We start from the raw sequence: 17,971 nt of genomic DNA, 5'->3' as shown, positions 1-17,971 counted from the left end.
AAAAAAAAAAAAAAAAAGAACCAACAAGAAACAAGATCACAGAGACAGCATGATTGCTGGCACGTAAAACAAAACTGAAGGGAAATGAACAGAAAAAAGACTGGAAGGAAATACCTCTGTGTCAATGTTTCCCACAAAGAGGAATGATGGATGATTTATTATTTTTATTTTTCAGCCTGCCCTACATTTCCTTTAAATAGCATCTATTGTTTTCCGAAAGAAAAACAACTCCATGTACATTTCATTTTAAAAAATTCTACCCAGCCTTAAACTCTCACTTGAAACACAAGCTCCTTGGCGGGATGTCTTCCCCCGCTGCTCAGGGGCACTCCTTAGCCAGCAGGGGTTGCTTACCGCCCTTGGGGGGCTTGGTTCAGACAGGCGGCCAGGGGAAGCAAATGGGATACCACCCTGGGCTGCCTCCCAGGGCCACCGTGGACAAGCTGGGCACACCCAGGAGGTGAGGGGAGGGGATTTGGCCTCACCTGGGCCACCAGGTGACAGCTGGCGTCAGTTACTGGCCCAGGCCTCTGTGTGGCTCCCGCTGCCCTTGGCTAGGACACTGTCCCTCTCCTGCCCTACCACCCTCCCTGCTCCTTCTCAAATGTCCCTCTTCCTGGCAGCTGAGGGCCAGCAGCAACTGGGCCAGGAGGGCCTGGAAACACCTTTTCTCATTCCACTCAAGATGACAGAAAAAGACCCCTCCGTGCCCCAAATCCCTGCATGTTGGGAACAAGGACAGTGCTGGAAATTGGCTCACATTTGCACAGGGCTGGTCAAAGATCTCGGCGGTGTGCCACCTGGGGCTGGGCCGAGAGGGGGCCACATCCTGCTGTGACATGGTGAGGGTGGGTGGGGTGGACCCGGGCTGTTGTGGGGGAGTGGGGCGGTGGGCTTCTCCCTCCTCACCTCCCATCCTGTGCCGTGGCCCCTGACTTGGCCCCTCTCCCTGGCTCTGTACTCCCACATGTTCCCAGGGACCCCTCCCATACGCCCTCCAGCCAGGGGAGCCCTTTGGCCGGCTGGGCCTCGGGTGATGGGAAGTTTCACTGCCTGGCCCTGTGGTCTGGGCTCTATCTAACGCAGCTGTCTGTGCAGCTCCCAGGAGGGGTGAGAACACCCAGCCACCTGGCTCGACTTGCTGGGAACCGACGTCAGGAGCAGTTTCTAGACTGCAGTGGGCCTCACGGAGGCCAGGCATGGGGGAGCAGCTCTGCGGGCCCTGGGCCTTTCCTGTCCACGCAATTGCTGATCTCTGTGACGGGTTGGACAGAGACCCCGGTTGTCCCTGTCACCGCTCCCGCCTCCAGTGGCAGGGTCTCAGGACAGTCAAAGGGGTCTGTGAGCCCTGGGCACCCCCCACCTCCCGCAGCCCAGCTATCCTCCCTGGGTCCCGCAGGTCCCCAGGTGCCCCCCACCCCGCCCGCCTCCCCTGAGGACAATTGAGGGGGTCTGAGAGCCCTGGGCGCCTCCTCCCAGTCCAACCCTCCTCCCTGAGGCCCCGCCAGCCCCCAGGCGCCCCTGGCTTCCCCTGGCTTGGTCTTCCTTGCTGCCACCACGGCAGACAGGGACAGGGACCTGCCAGCGAGAGGAAGTCATCCGCTGCATTGTCGTCTTAATGCCTGTGCGATGAGGTGTGAAATTCTATGTTCCCAAAATTTGTTATCAGCCTCGCTCCCTCCTCCGGAGCGGGCTGTGCGGAGGGAGCTGAACAACAGGCGGCTCGGGGGACAAGAGATGGGGAGCGCCCCGGCCCCCCCATCCGTCACTCCGAAGGGAGCCTTCAGCAGGCTTCATTGGCCTCCAAACGATCCTGAATATCGCCCCTCACCTGTTCTCATTAATAATGGCTCCCCTCTTATCTTTTTTGCCAACCGTACCATGCTTTTAAGAAACATACACAACCCAGGGAGAGGCCGGGCGCCGGCCCGGGAGCCCAGCCGCAGCCTCTGCGCGCGCCCCTCCTCCCCCGCGCGCGCCGGCAGGGGGCGCGGCGGACTCGCCTCGGAGCGCGGGCGCTGGGGCCGCGCGGGGGCTGGGGCCGCGCGGGGGCTGGGGCCGCGCGGGGGCTGGGGCCGCGCGGGGGCTGGGGCCGCGCGGGGGCTGGGGCCGCGCGGGGGCTGGGGCCGCGCGGGGGCTGGGGCCGCGCGGGGGCTGGGGCCGCGCGGGGGCTGGGGCCGCGCGGGCGCGGCCGCCGTCCTGCCCCTCGGCGGGGCGGGGTGCGGGGACACGGGCCTGGCAGACCACCAGGTGGGGAAAGTCAAGCCTTCTGGAACCTTCCAGCCCCGCGCGGTCTGTGCTTTACCCTGAGACAAATCCAAGCCTTCTCCAACCGTTTGCCTTTCCCCTTCTTTTCCTTTTTTAAAAAATTTTATTTTTTAAATTAACTAATTAATTTGTGTATTTATCAGACAGAGTCAGGCTCTGTCGCCCAGCCTGGAGTGTAGTGGTGTGATCTCGGCTCACTGCAACCTCTGCCCCCCCCCCCGGGGTTCAGGTGATTCTCCTGCCTCAGCCTCCAGAGAAGCCGGGATTACAGGCGCCTGCCACCCCACCAGGCTAATTTTTGTATTTTTAGTAGAGATGGGTTTTTGTCATGTTGGTCAGGGCTGGTCTCAGTCTCCTGACCTCAGGTGGTCCGCCCGCCTCGGCCTCCCAAAGTGCTGGGATTGCAGGTGTGAGCCAGGGCGTCCCCGCCAATTTCTTTTTATGTTAGAAGTGGTTTCAGTTATGAAATGGGGCCCTCTCTTTTGAAGTGCAAAGCAGGTCGTCCTCTGGTGGCGGTTCCCCAGCCACTCCCAAAGCCCAGCGCGAGTCAGTTTCCCCTGCCAGCCCAGGAGCTTCTAGGCGCTCACAAACAGATCAGTAGAAAGGGGGATCCCGTCTATATTCTTTTTCCCTTTACATACGTGAGTTCATTTCACACACACTATTCTGAAACCCCTTTTTGTTAACCTCACAATCTGGGAGATATTCTGAATGTAACTTTCCCTGTTTTATACGGAAAGCCGGGGAGCGAGACTCTGGGGTGACGAGGAGAAGTGGCCTGCAGCTTCTCCCCCCTACCCGGCTTTCTTCCTCCTGCCCCTCCTCCAGGCCCCCAGCCCCCATTTCTGCCCTCCCTGCAGCTCCACGTGGCCTAGCCATGCCCTCTGTATGGTCGCTGCTGTCTTATGTTCTTGCTTCCGCCATGGCCGCCAGAGTGACCGAACTGCAGCTTTGTAAAGCTCTGACCTTGTCTTTGGCCTTCTCAGAGCCTGTCTGAGGCTCCCCAGAGACACTGCCCAGCAGGCTACCATTCAGGACCCCAGCTGGGCAGCCCCTCCGACCTTCCGCCTCCTTGGGGACAGCTGTTCCCCTCACTCTGCTGGGTCTTGGACTCGGCTCCCAGAATAGCCAGGCACGCCGGCGCCCTGGCCTTCCCTAGCTCAGGCTTGTCCTGCTGCCAGGAAGGCCTCCCCCTCCCCTGCATTTGGCAAACTCATGTGTACCCTTCAAGGCCCATCCCCAAGGTCACCTCCACTGGGAAGCCTTTCAAAGGCTCTCAGGCCCTGCCCGGTTCGCCTTAGCGCTCCTTAGCACTCCTGCAACTTGGCTGGCTGGCAGGAGAGGGCCCTGGGTCCTGCCTGGACTCTGTCCGGCTCTGGGCCTGGGGCTTTCGGTCAGATGTGCTCCTGTCCTTCCCCCTGCGCCCACCAGCTTCCACTGGGCACTTACTAGGGCCCGGTGGACCTAGGAGACTGGCCCTGTGTGATTCCCGTGTGACAAGCACCCCTCCGAAGCTCAGAGAGGCGCAGGCAGGGCGCCCAGCCCACAGGCCGTCTGTCTGTCTGCTCTGCCATGTTAGGCTCCCTTCGCTAAGCCCCAGCTTCCTCCAGCAGCGGGAAGCCGGCTCGCTCCCCTGGGGCAGTGCTGAAGGAGGACAGGCCTGCCTGAAGTCTGTCCTCAAGGTCCCAGGCCAGCTGGGGCCCAGGGGAAGTCTCGGGGTTGGTAATTGTGCTCCGGCCTTGAGCTGCTGCTCTTCCTGTGAACGCGCCAAGGGGCCCCTGCCTTCCTCAGGAGAAAGCAGGGACCTGGGCCTCTCGGTACCCAGGCCGCCCTGGAGGACAGGCTTGTGGTTTGACGAGGGACAGGGTTGAGGAAGCCGCTCAGGTAGCAGGAATAGTAGGAACCGAGTCCTTGAGGCCTAAAGGGGGATGGGAAGGTGGGGAGTGGTCGGCCCCAGCCAGAGGCACGAGGGCTCTGAGACTGAGAGGGCTCGTGAGAGTGGAGGGGCCCTTGCTGCAGGACACTCGCCTTGGGCAGTCAGGGAGCTGCGGAGGCGACCCAGGTGTTAGAACTAGCTTGTGGGAGGGGAGCAGGCACCAGGAGCCAGGCCGCCTTCAGGTCTGTGATAATTACCTCCAGAGCCAGAAGGGGAAACTGAGGCCTGGGTGGAAGGGAGGGCTAATGACATGCCCAGCAGTGGGCCAGAGCACCCAGTGTCCCACAGGCCTACTCCCCGCCGGCCCGTGGGCTCCTGGTGGGCTGTCCCCAGCCTGTGGCCCCTGCCCCCAGGCCGCAGAGGCAAAGTGCAGGAACGCAGCAGCATCTGGGTCCTCTGGGATCCTCTTGTCACTTGTTCCGCAGTCATGGTCTTCAGACTTGCTGATTGCTAACTACACACCCCAAGAAATGTCCCCGTCTTGATGACACGGTCCGCCCGCCCTCCCTCTGGTTTGCCTTTTTCCCAGCAATGCTGGGGAAGAAAAACCCAGAGGTCTCCCTTCTCTCGAGGAAGAGTCACCGCAGGTGTTTTTACCAAGTCGGGGCCAGAGAACATATGAATAAATGCCACGATTCATGTTTGCAAACCCCTCCTGCCAGCTTCTGTCTTGACAAGCCAGGGGGCTGGGGAGGAGGCAGGCAGATGTGGAACCTGGGAATGCGGCCAAGGGCTTTGTTTCAGGCAGTGTTCCCTGTCACAGGCAGAACTGCGGAGGCCCCGTGACAATCGGGGGGCTCTGGGTACCCACAGGTGGTCCAACTGGCCACTCATTGCCTGGCCACCCCCAAACAGATGGCTTGGGTCCCCAGGGCCACCCAGCAGGGAGGCCCCTCCACCCTTGAGAGAGGCTTGGTTGCACTAAAGGCCAGCGGGAACATTCCTAATTCTTGTAATAACCACAACTGGGACAAATGGTGATAACCGAGGAGTCGCTGCCCTGCTCCCAGGCTGTCCTTCCAACCCCAGCCCGCCACGGCTGTCCCAGAGCTCCAAGGGGACTTCTAGGGACTTCTAAGTCCTCCAAGGAGACTTCTGTCCTTAGCCCCGTCTTACAGATGTGTTCACCTCAGCCCTGGTGAAGTTCAAGACACCCCTTCCATCAAAGGCACCAGCCAGGCAGCGTGGGTGGGGCTGGGTACTGCGTTCCCCACCGCTGACTTGGACTGAGGCTTGGCATGGGCGTTGGTGGGATGGGGAGTAGGTATTTTCAGGGTTGGAGGATCTCTGAGGTCACATGTAGAAGATGATCAAACCCTAACCCCGTCCAAAGAGGCCTGGCCACCTCCCCTCCTGTGTGTGTGTTGTGTGTGTGAGGGGGTCTCTCTGATATTTATTTAGTATGTACTGTTGGCCTGTGAAATACTCTGCAGCTTATGGTGGGCTGCTCCCCCACAGACTCCTGCTGAGGAGAGGAGCACTCATCCTTGTGAGCACCCAGCTGCCTCCAGGGAGCCTCCCAGGGCAGGGGTAAAGGAACAGTGTGGGTCCAGGAGGGCTGGATGGAGCCTGGGGGTTGTGGAGAAGTGAGGGCAGAGGGCAGGCCCTGGGCGTATTTTCTTTCCACCTCCTCCTGGATGAGGAGCGGATGGAGAGGTTCACACTTGGGCTCTGAAGGGTGACCACGATCGTGGAGAAAAGACGGGGCCGACGAGGAGACGGAGGGAGATGCAGAGGGAGAGCTGCTGATGCCTCCCAGGGCCCCGGTGAATGGCTGCAGTGCCCTCAGCAGAGGGGCAGGAGAGAGGGAAAGTGGAGGCGGGCATGTGGAAGCAGCAGGGAGAGGGTCGGGAAAGGGACAGATGGAGATCCAGGCCGAGCAGCTGTCCCTGGGGGCAGCAGGAGTGGACCCTGGCCTGCCTGCTCCCAGGCACCACAGGAGGACAGTGCTGGACATCTGTGAGGGGGACTTCCTGGAGGAGGTGGCAGGGTCTGGGATGGGACCAGGCTCCGGGGAGGTGTGTGTGGGTTCCTGCCACAGCCCCTCCATGGTGGGTCATGGACTCCCTGGTTTCCAGGTCTGGATGCATTGCTGCCCTTGGCTTGCAGTGTGGAGCCTGCTGGTGGCCCCAGGGCCTTCCCTTGGGTTGGAGCCAGCCATGGAGACTTCCCTCTGCAACCTTAGAGTGGTGTTTTAATTAGTCAAGTCCTCAAATCATTGTTTACTGCTCCCCACACACGAAGGGTTTATTAAAAGCTGGGCCAAGTTAAAAATACTGGCAACAGGGACGTGCAGGCCATCGGAGCTGCTGAGACAGGCGCCCTGAACCACGAGGAAGCCGCGGCGGCTCCTCCCCAGGGAATCCCTGCCCACGTCCTGTCGGTGGCCCAGCTGGCAGACAACCCGGGAGCCGTGTGGAGGGAGACAGGGCAGCCCCTTGCAACTGCGCCAGCACTGCTCAGCCTGCACTGAGCAGCAGCGCGTGACCGGGTGTCGGAAAGGCCTGGCAGGGTGGAGGTGGGGCCCTCATCACCCCTCTACCCCTCCAGGATCTTCCACTCCCTGGGAAGTGTATGTGGTTAGCCACACTCAGTCACCCAGCCACCAGCCTTGAGAGGCCTTGGGGCCTGATGGTGGCCAGGAGTGTGGTGGACAGCTCTCCGTGGCAGGGGTGTTCAGGGAAGCCCTCGCGGAGGAGGTGGCACTCAGCATGGGTGGGCTTGCCATTGGTGGACAAGGGAGACAACATTTAAGTGAGCCACAGCCAGGTCGTAGGCCTTGGAGGCAGGGAGGTGCTGACCTTCATGGTACCAGCATGAGGAGGGTGGTGGCGTCAGGGAACCATGTGGGAGAAGCCTTCTGTACCCTCACCAGAAATGAGCCTTGCAGACCTGCTCTGCCCAGGTCTCCAGGAGGACTCTGGAGTCAGCAGGTCCATAGAGAGGGTGGGCCACAGCCACAGCCACCAGCTCCCACTGCCTTTCACAAAGGAGCCAGCGGGAGGGCTGCTGGGGCTCTTATGGGGCCTCAGTGTTTGAACGGTGGCAAAAACTGAACTGGGACAAGCACTGGGTCTTCCAAAGATCGGCTGTCATGCACGGCTCTGGGTGAGAGTCTTTTGCTGGGCCTCAGTTTACCCATACGTACAACAGCGAGAGAGACAGCTTTCCTATAGAACATTCCACAGCACCACGTCCATCCATCCATCATGTATTCACTCAACAAACACTCCCTGGACCCTAACTGCATGGCTGGGGCACAGGGGAACGCAACATAAGCTGGAGCCTCAGAGGCGTCCTTCCGCTCCCCAAGCACAGAGTGTCTCCCTGGCCACTAACGGGAAAGCATGATGAAATCTGGCTTCTGAGGAGTAAATAAAATCAATGCGAATCACTTTGAACGTTTAAAGGCACAGTTAAGGCCTGTGCTCCTCCCGTGAGGACAGGGGCGTCGTGCTGCCTACGGCCTGGGCCGCTCAGAGCCTTTCTCTTTGCTGTCGTGCAGGAACGGGAGGCAGAGTCACAGAGCACCTGCTGTGCCCGACGGCTGAGGGCCACCTCACCCACATGGGCGCAACTAACTCAATTTAATGTGTACAGATTAGTGGAGGTGTCGGTTCAAATCCTCATCTCCCTACCAGACCAGGAACCACAGAGGACGGAGACTGTGTTCTCCTCATTCAATTAATCAATTACGCCTTCGCTCAGCATCTGCAGCCTCTCAGGCTGTGAACACCCTAGAGTCTGTCCTATCTTTAAACAAAGACACACGCACACACCAGACACACACACAGACACACACACACACACACATTCATACGCACACGCACACTCTTTCTCTCTCACTTTTGCATCCCGAAGCCCTTTGCTAGAGAACCCCCCTCTCATTGCCTCCAACCCAGAACCCCTGCTCACTCCCTGGTCTGTGACTCTGCCTGTGACTCCTCCTCCCACCTGCTCCGGAGGCATCCCCCTAAGGCCCCAGTGACTCACCTCAGTCTTCAAACTGTCCCTATGGGCATTTTGAACCCACGGCCACTCCCACACTCTCTTTCTTGGAGTCTGGGAGTCCTCTTTTGTTTCTATAAAGACAAGGGTTTTGAGAGTGTTTATGGGCATCGAGGAGGGAGCCAGTGCGGTGTCAGGGGCTGGAAGTTCATGGCCAAGAGAGGACGGCAGGGCGGCTGATCGAGAGGAGAGCCCCCAACCTCCGCGCCCGCCCTTCTCTGGGCAGCTTCTTCTGCCTCCCTCGTGCATTCTTCTTCTGTTTCCTTTATGCATTCTTTTTTCCCAGTCCGTTGCCATTGCATTGCAGAGTTTCATTCCCCCAGCAGTCTCTGAATTCACCATCTTCCTTGTCACCCTTTCATTGCCACCGTCACGGTCTCACCCCAAATGTCCTCTGACAGCAGACCATCCCCCAGTCCTCCTCCCACCCGGTCCACAGCTACCCCATCTGCCAAGGCCATTACAGCAACAAGCCTACGTTTCTGCCCCATCCCAGCAGCCAGGTGTGGGGCACAGGTGAGAATTCAGAGTCAAGGAAGATCGAGTGGGGAAACTGAGGCCCAGAGATGGGAAAGGCTTTGCCCAAGATTCCCCAGGACTTTACCCAAATCCTGACATGGGGCCCGTAGTGGCTCTTCTGCCCACTTTTAGCTCTTGCTGATGTTACCCCCGCCTCACTGAGTGTGGGTCTCGGCTGCCTAGTGGCTGGGGTGCTACCCGTCTTCATGCCCCGGTGGTGTTCCTCTCATCACAGGAGGCCGTGTGGCCGTGGCCACACCTGGCTGTCAGCAGCCCTGGGTCCAGGCAGGCCTGCCTGAGAGAGGCCCTGGAGGAGAAAGGAGCCCCCACCTCAGACTGGCAGCCTCCTGGATGGGGAGTTTATCAGCATAGCTACCTCCAGCTACCCACCGGGTGTGAATGCCACTAAGCCAACCAGGGCCGAGGTGGGAGCTGGAACCGCTTCTACGGCCTGGCACTGCTTCAAGCTGACATACACCGCAGAGCTGTGAGGGTCAGGAGCCTGAGGCCTGGGCTCAGATCCCAGCTCTGCCTCAAAGAGCCTTCTCTAGCTTCAGTTTCCCCTATGGAGAAGGAGGCCACTGGATCAGTGAAGCTCTGGGTTGCTCATGTGCTTTCCTTGGACCCCTGGCAGGGCCACCCTCTGCCTTCCACCCCGGCTCTGTGCATGGGGTGGCTGCCTGGATGATCTGTGTCAGCTGGCTCCAGCCAGGTGGGACCATGGGAGCTCCAGCAGATCGAAGGAGGGAGGAGCGCAAGGTCAGGCTCCCCGCACCGAGACTGGAGGCTCCCCAACCCAAGCCCACGCGCTCCACCTGACTCTCCTGGTTTCTGGTTCAGGTAATTGCACTCTCCTCTCGGACTGCGGGCCTGCGGGGTACCTGGGCCTGCTGTCACCCCTCCAGTTTCCCTACACCCTGCCCACATCTCTGTAAATAGGCCCTTTATTAAACGTTCTTCAAATTAACCATCTTGTGTGCACCATCTGTTTCCTGCTGGGACGCTGCCTGAATCACACAGGCCTCACCGTTCCTGGTCTCCTTGTTAACTCAAGCTGTCGCCAGGGGAGAGAAGAGGCTAGGTGCAGATCGCCGGCGGTCCACGACGACCTGTGGAAACCATTCCTGCTCAGGGCAGCGGCAGGCCTAACGGGCGGCAGCCTGGACCCAGACGGCAACCGGCCTGAGCACCCTCCGTGGGTCTCCCAGCCCTTCCCCATCCTGACAGTGTCATCAGCATCCTCATCAGGGCCAGGCACAGACCCTGAGCACCTACGAAGCACTCAGGACAGGGCAGGAGTGTCCTGTCCAGACTCTCAGCTCCCCTGCACGGCCCCTCCAGGCCAGGTGGTCATCTCACGAGAGTTTGAACCATTTCCCCAAGCCCTCCACGCCTCCCTTCACTCACCCTCCCTTCTTCTCCTGCCACCCTGCCTTGCACAGAAAAAATACTGAAAATACTTCTCTAGTGAGCAGGACCACCCTTCCCACCGCCACCAAGAAACCATGGTGAGGATGTGTTAGTGGGGTCCTCACCGTGGCATGTATGGATCAATTGGGACCTTGTTGCTGGCTGCAGACGGCAAGGCTGTTGCCCGGCGCTCAGGGAAAGAGGGGAGAATTCGGCAAAACACAATCAGAAATAATTGGCTCATTTGACAGAGGTAGGAAAAAGCCACTGACAAGGAGCAGGGGCTGAGGGCTGAGGGCAGGTCTTTGCAGGGAAGAGCAGCTAGATGCCCAGGCTATAAGAGACCATTTCCAGTCTCCACGTCCCCATCCCGGCCAAACGCTTCCATATGGACTCCTTGACATGATGGTGCAGTTCAATCCCACAAAGACTTAATGAGAACCTACTGTGCACCTAATTCTGAGCTTGGAGCCCAGGGAGAGCTGAAATGAGTTTGAGAAGGACACCCTTCCCGGCTCTTCCTTCCTCTTCCCTCCCCTGCCTTCCTCCCTTCCTGCCCCTCCCTGTCTCTTTTCCTTCTGTGAAGGGTTTCAGTAGCAGGTTTGTCTAGATAGACATGCATCTAGAAACCTCCCTCTGGCCCCTGCCCCGTAGCCAAGAGGAAGACAGGCAGGGGAGACAGGCAGCCCCGCATTGGTGCAGCCAGCAGGGAGACAGGCTTGGAGCAGGGTGGTGGAGAAGAGAATGGGCTATGGAGATGGATGGGATGGAGAGCCAGTGGGGAGGGCCGGTCCCTGGGGCTTGGGGCCCGTTTGCACAGGGAGGGGGCTAAGCTACAAAGGCCAGGAGTCTAAGCCCTCACTCACCGGGATGACTGCAGGGTGGTGGAGGCCCTGCAGGAGGTTTGAGGAGGCCAAATAGGAGATGATGGTTTCAGAGAGCGCTCCAGGGGGTTGCCTGGGAGGCCGTGGGCTCTAACCCGGGCCCCAGCTCTGGAGGGATAAAGCCAGAGAGAGCTGGACCCTGCTGTGCGCAACTGCGGCCGGGCGGGCCGACCAGCTTCCAGCGCAGGCAGAAGGAAGGGAGGAAGGAGAAAATGAAGGTGGGCAGAGGATGCGGCCAGCCCAGGAGACGGTCCTGCTGTTTTCACAGATTCTCTGAAGCAGTGAAGAGACAGCGCCTGTTGGGCTCCGGCTGGAGCTCTCTTCTCGTGATGCCGTCTCCTTTCTTTCTTTTATTTTTTTAATTATTATTTTTTATTGCATTTTAGGTTTTGGGGTACATGTGAAGAACATGCAAGACTGTTGCATAGGTACACACGTGGCAGTGTGATCTGCTGCCTTCCTCCCCTTCACCTGTATCTGGCGTTTCTCCCCCCAACTCCCCACCCCCCGATGTCTCGTCTCTTTTCAGTCCACGGGCTTTTCAGTCAGAACTCGGAGAGATCCAGTTAAACGAAGGGACCTGCGGGTTTCTCAAAGGACGTTTTATGATCAACTTTTATCCCTGCCACCTGGGCACCACTCTCCAGCGCCCCTGTCTTGCTCTGCCACTTCCTTGCTGTGTGACCCATGGAGAATTGCTCAGCCTCTCTGTGCTCCAGCATCCAGCTCTCTGGCAGAGAGGAGAGTCCCCACAGCTAGCAGGGGAGGAGAAACGGACAGATCTGGGCAGGGATCAAACTAAGGCTCATTACAAACAGAGCAAACTTGAATTTGGATGCTAAGCAACTCCGGGTGGGGCAAGGGGACGAGGGAACGAGGGGACGAGGGGAATGGGGCACAGCTCACACTGGGCACCCCCTGCCCTCCGTCCATAGCTGGAGCCCGGCTGCAGACAGCTAAGTTGGGCCTCTGGAGGTGCAGCGTTGCCATAGGAACAGGCTCATGGAGGGAGTCTCAGAGGAACCAGGTACTCGGGGGTGGTGGGCAGGGGCAGGTGGTAAGGGGTGCTGGATGTGGTCTCAGCACAGCTGCTCCCCACATTGCTAGTGGAAGAACTGAGGGTCCGGGGGGGAAAACCCTGGGGACTCTCCCATTTGCAAGTCCAAGGGGTCAGTCACCCCTGGAGCTGAGGCACGAGAGATGGCAAGAGGACGGACAGCTGGGGGAGCACCAGGCTGCAGACAGTTGCTAGGACACGGGATCTTTCCAAGGGGCCCATGGTAACCTTTGGAGAACACTTTGTGCCTCATTCATTTATTCATTAATTCACTTAATCCATAAACACCTCGAGGGCAGCGCTGCAGGCCTCTGGCTGCGGGGTGCCTGGCTGAGTGAGAAGCGTCTGGCCGAGCTGGGGTCAGACACATGTGCAAAATCCATTAACACCAGGCAGGAAGAGGTGTTCAGGGCTGAGATGATGCCCAGGGCGGCTGGGAGGGCCAGGACCCTCGGTGGGCAGGTGAGTGGGCAGGAGCCGGGGGACTTGCTGGCCCAGGACTGGGGGAAGGGCCTTCGAGGAGGAGGTGAGACGGGAACAAACTTCTGGGACAAACTTCCGTCCCTCTTCCCTCCCACCTGCGCCTGTCCCCTCCTCGTGGAAAGGGTGATATCTTCCTTTGCAGGAAATCCCTAACGCCTCGGACATAGTAGCACACCAAAAGCATTTGTTTAAAAATGTAATTTAATGAAAATGCTAATGCTTCCTTACAAATCAGATAATAAATACCGAACGGGAACATCTGATATTCCTTGAGAGCTGTGTGTTTTCACATCCCTAAACTCAGAGCTGTCTGCCAACAGGGGGGCTGGCCCCGCCGTGCCGCTCACCCCCCTCCACAGGCACAAGGTGCCGTTAGGCCGTGACTCTGCCGCAGTCTCCCAAAAACTCCTCAGCAGGGACTGGGACGAAGGCCCTCCTCAGGGGATCTGGGCTGAGGAAGGGATTTCTTCTGCGGCTAAAGGAGGTGTCCTGTTCCTATTTCATCACAGGGTGTGTTGTCTGGGCCTCTGAGGGTCTCCATGAGCTGGGCCTGCCGGGGAGGTGGGGGGCGGGGCTGGTGCCCCACTGGACGGGAAGGTTGAGGGGCCCAGCCTGATTTCCAAGACTCAGCGTCAAGTCTGGGCATGACATGTTCGAAGGTCGACTCTGGTATGAGAAAAGGCGGTTTCTTGTTCCGTGGAGTTGGCCAGGGCAAGGGAGGCTGCCAAATGCTGGAGAACAGTTAAGAGATTCACGTCCAAAATGCTGAAGCTCTGCAGTGTTCTGCCTGCCGCTTCAGCATGCTAACTTTGCCGTCACTAACGGAACGGCCAGCTCTTCTAGGCATCTCCTGTGCGTGCACACATTCATGGCTCGTTCACACATCTGTGGCTGTACAGCTCTCTCTGCCTGGAAGGGCCTCCCCACGCCCCTCTGGAGAATGTCTGTGTCCCCCGCGCACCCAGCTGAGGAGCACCCCTCTAAGAGGTGCGCGATCGCCCTTCCCGCGGTGCCTGCTCCTCACCTTGCTCGCCCATCTCCCAGCATCCACCGCCTACATCTCAAATGTGCCAAGCACAGGGTCCCCGATGGAACTCTCTGAGATGAGGGGCCATCTTCAGATCCATCATCACACCCCTCCTCCAGGGACCCCCCGAGCCTCGGCACGCGGTAGGGGCCCAGTCAATGCCGGGCAGATGAAAGGCTACATTTAAAGAGGTGAACCTCTGTTTTACGGAAAATTAACTTCTGGGAATTTCTGATGAATGAAGAATTCCTGCATTTTTGGTCTGCATGGACAAGCTGAGTGATGAAAAGGCTCCTTTTTCCTCTGGCCCCTGATTTCCTCCCTCCTGGGTGGGAGTGAGTCTACCTACAAGCTCTGGGGGTGGGGTGGGGCGCCGTCAGTAAGCACTCCAAGCCCTCGGGAGCCCCCCACGCAGAGCATGACTCAGTGGCGTCCTTTAAGAGGATCATGTGATTGATGATGCAGACAATCAGACTGTGGACTTACATCCCTGTAGATTCTGATGGCAAGGAAGGAAACGAGAAATCTGTTTTTGAATTGTATCATCGATGATGAGAAATTGGTTTTGTCTGGGGGAGAGGTGTGACCCCACAGAAGCCAACACTGAATATAGACCCGAACCAATGCGTCCCCTCTGCACCCCAGCCTGCTGGTACTTTTCCTTCTCGGAAGCTTGCTGTGTGCAGGCCTGCGTCCGGGACTCAGGGGTATAGGCTGGCTCTGCTCCCCCACCCCCAGCCCCCTGCGGCCCTGGAGAACCCTGGAGTCTGCCTGGGACTGTCACACGCCTCTTCAGGCCCCGAGCACAAGGGCAGGCTCAGAGCATGCCTCTCTGCAGCCAGACTCCCAGCTCGGCTGAGCGTGAGGCCACTTCACACTGAAGAGCCTTCTCTCTGATTGAACTTGAGACCAAACCTTCCTGTTCTGGAAAATGTTCCAGGGAACATCTCTCAATTCCCTCCATCCTCTGCCCCCGGGCCCCCTCGGCCGAAGAAAAGAGAATTTCTGCCTCCAAACAAACTTTAGGTTTGGAAAAGTCCTCTGAAAGGTGGCAGCTTTGGTGCCACGTCTCTTGGGTGTTTGCATGAAGCCCTGACAGCCCGCTAGGTTGTGAAACTGCCCCCTCCCACCCAAAGAGGGGAGGGCAGGCTCCTGGGGGAGGCCGTGGGGGCCTCCCTACTCTCCTCCAGGCTCCGTGCATTTTTACCGTTCTGCTGGGCTGGGCAGAGAGTTTGGCACTGGGATTCTGAGTAGACCAGGGTTTGAATCCCAGCTTTGCTACTGGTTAGCCGTGCCCCTCTCTTGGGGTCCCCCAGCCTCAGTGTGCTCCTCTCTGAAATGGACCTTGCAGTCCCCACCTAGCCCAGGCTGCGAGGAGACTCTGATGAGACAGGACTAAATTAAAATCTAAATCCAATGGAGAAGTTCGGGAGAGGCAGAAAGGGCGATGCCTGCTTGCCTACAAACCTTCAACCCAGGGGTGGTGGCTTCTCGGTTGGGGAGGCTCCTGCCTAGCTGTCTCTGGGATGTTCTAGGACCGACGAGGCCACCTGAGTCTCTGGGCACTGGTCCCTGCCTTGGCTAGTCTCTTTAGAAGGAAGAGCAGGCATGTCCGGGGGAGCCAATCGTCCTCTCTTGGAGGGAGGAAGGAGAATGTTGGGTGAGGACAGTGGACAAAGGCACCTATTGTCTGTTGGATGCCCTGTAGGGTTGGATCAGTGGGGACTCAGAGCCCCCCCCAAAAAACCTAGTCTACACAGAAGCAAAGCCTCAAGGCATGGAGACCTCCACCAAGGCTGTGGGGGTGGTGTGCAGAGCAGAACACAAAGGTGGGGTGAAGCCCCCGCTCCGGCCACCCCCTCCCCCTGCTGCTGGTGCCCAGGACTAGCGATCTCCGAGGCCCCTCTATCTAGCTCCACCTTGCTGAGCTGCCCCATCAGTAATTCTGCCTTTAATCAGGGGCGAAGTGGTGTGGGGCTGGCTGAAGGAGGAGTTAACGTTTAGAAAAGGAGGAGGGGGAGCAGACATGAGGGGGAGCAGAGGAGTGGCAAGGAAAGAGGCTGGAGACAACGCTTCTTTCCTTCCCTCCCAAGAAAACTTTCCCTCGTCACCAGCTCCTCTGCCGCCCCTGGGAAGCCCAGCGAGACTGCCTCCGGATGGCTCCCCTTGCTTTCGGCTCTCGCCTGGGGGGCGTGGGGCCACGGGCAGAGCCCTTCGGCTTGGCTGCCAGGAGGGAGTCCAGATCCTGCGTCTCAGTCTGGCCCCAGAGTTGGCAGGTCCAGTCCCTGCAACCTGCGTAGACCGCCTGCCATGCAGTGCTGTGAGGACCTGCGGGCTGCCAGCCTCATCTCTGTGATCCTGGGGGCCCTGTTCTCGGAGTAGGCTCTCAGCTCTCGGCTCTCGAAAGGAGAGGAGAAAGGAGGAGGGGAGGGATAGGCAGATAGAGGAGGGGGGTCCAGCTCCTCCAGCCTGCCGCTCCGCAGCCCCCAGGGTCTGCTTGCAAGCAGCAGACTGTGCACCTCCCCAAGGGACTACATTGGCATTTTCGCGCCTTCTGTGCAGACTTGAAGTCTGTGACAGTCACCAGCCTACCCTCCCTACTGCTCCTAAGCTACCCTTTCTCAGCAGCAGCGTCTGCTTGCTGAAAAGAAAGCTCCGGCCCCCTGAATTTACAAACGCTTTACTGAGACTAGAGCAAGCTAACAGAAGCCTCGTGGCTTGTAGGTCCTGTCAGACAGGAAAGTCCCCTCCCCTCTCTGGAGTGGCCCTGCAGGGGGCTCTGGACGAAGGCCCGAGTGCAGAGGAGCCTGGTTGCCCGCCGCGCCGCTACTGCCAGGGAGATCCTCCAGCTGTCTGGGCAGAGGCTCTGGGCTGCAGCTGTTGGAAACATGGCTGGGATGGGCTGTGGCCAGGCCCTATGTCGGCACAGCGCTTTCCTGCTCACAAAACCCGACTTCCCTTTGGAGACAAGTGGGGCATCCCTGTTTATGGGCTACCAAACAGGGCTCAGAGAGGGAAGGGATTGGCCTGGGCCTTTGGTGGGCACAAATGGAGATAAAATTAGAGAGCAGGTGCCCCCCGAGCCAAGGCAGTGCCCTTTCAGCATAAGCCTGTGACATTTGGACACTGACTCCCCAGGGTGAGAATGCCCTACCCTGGCCTCCCTCCCTTTCCTAAACTGGGGAGGGCTGTGGGGTGCAGGAAGAACCTCGATGGGGAAGGGAGGAGTCTAGATGTGGGGGCGGGGGGCACTCGAAGTCCACTGGGACCCCCCTAAGTGCTCCCTGCAGTCCAGGGACTCTCCTCTCTGTGGGACTTTGGCAGGAACCTGGGAGGCCCCTGCCCCAGGGCTGCTCAGCCCTGAGATCCTCCACCCCTCCTTGGCTCCTGGCTGAGAACTGAGCTCTTCCAGGTCTGCCTGCTGTTGGGATAGTTTTGAAGGCTGAAGTCAGGGGCCTCGGAGGGAGGGAAGAGAGCAAGCCTGGTCAGGAAGACCTTGGCGATCACCACGCAGTGGACATTGGTACTTCAAGGCTTGAGCCTGTCAGCCCCTCTCGTTCTAGGTCAGAGGCCTTGGGCAAAGGACCTTCCATCACTGGAGGAGGGGTTAGCATTTAGAAAACTCTGGGCTGGAGTTGGTTTCTTGACTTGATGAAAGAGTCTATGAAAGAGAGTAGGGTCACAGGAATGCAAGGGCATGTTGCAGGCACACAGTGAGCACCCCAACTGCTCCCTCCAGCCTGTCCCCAAAGCCATTCCCAGCAGCTGCTGCCCATCTGGGCATTCTGCAGACAGCATCAGGGAAGGGGCACCTTCCACCAGGGATGGGGAGTTTCTCAACAGCCTCTTTAAGCCAGCCCAGAGCAGCTCTGGTCTCTGCCCATCCCTGTGCCCATCCCGAGTGCCTTACTGGAGCACTGACTTAGGGCTGGTGGGCCTGCCTTCCCACATCTACCGCTAGGATGGGAAATGTGTGCTCAGACCTGCCAGGGCCGGGTTAGAGGGCCAGGTTAGAGGGCCAGGAGGCCAGGGCATCCAGCCTCCAGGTTCAAAGTGGCAAGATCACAACCCACTGGAGCCCTGTGAGGAAGGGGAGGCTGTGAACTGGGTGAGCACCCACTCCCTGCATTTAGGATATGTATGCAAATTAATATATGCAAACTAAGTATCCCAAACGACCCACCCAAAGAGTGGGACTCCTGGGACTCTTCCCCAGGAGGTTAAACACCTTTAATCCCCTCCTACCCCTCTCCTTCCCCATCTTCCTGAGCCTCCCCCATCCAGACGGATGTGAGGTGCAGAGCTCTCCTCTCCTGCAGGGCTCTAAGCCTAGGCTGGGGGCAGTGGGGAGGAGGGATGCCTGAGGAGCACCGCCTCTC

The sequence above is a fragment of the Cebus imitator genome, unplaced genomic scaffold (assembly GCF_001604975.1).
Source record: "Cebus imitator isolate Cc_AM_T3 unplaced genomic scaffold, Cebus_imitator-1.0 Scaffold52, whole genome shotgun sequence".
Lineage (NCBI taxonomy): Eukaryota > Metazoa > Chordata > Mammalia > Primates > Cebidae > Cebus > Cebus imitator.
This window is presented reverse-complemented; position numbering follows the sequence as displayed.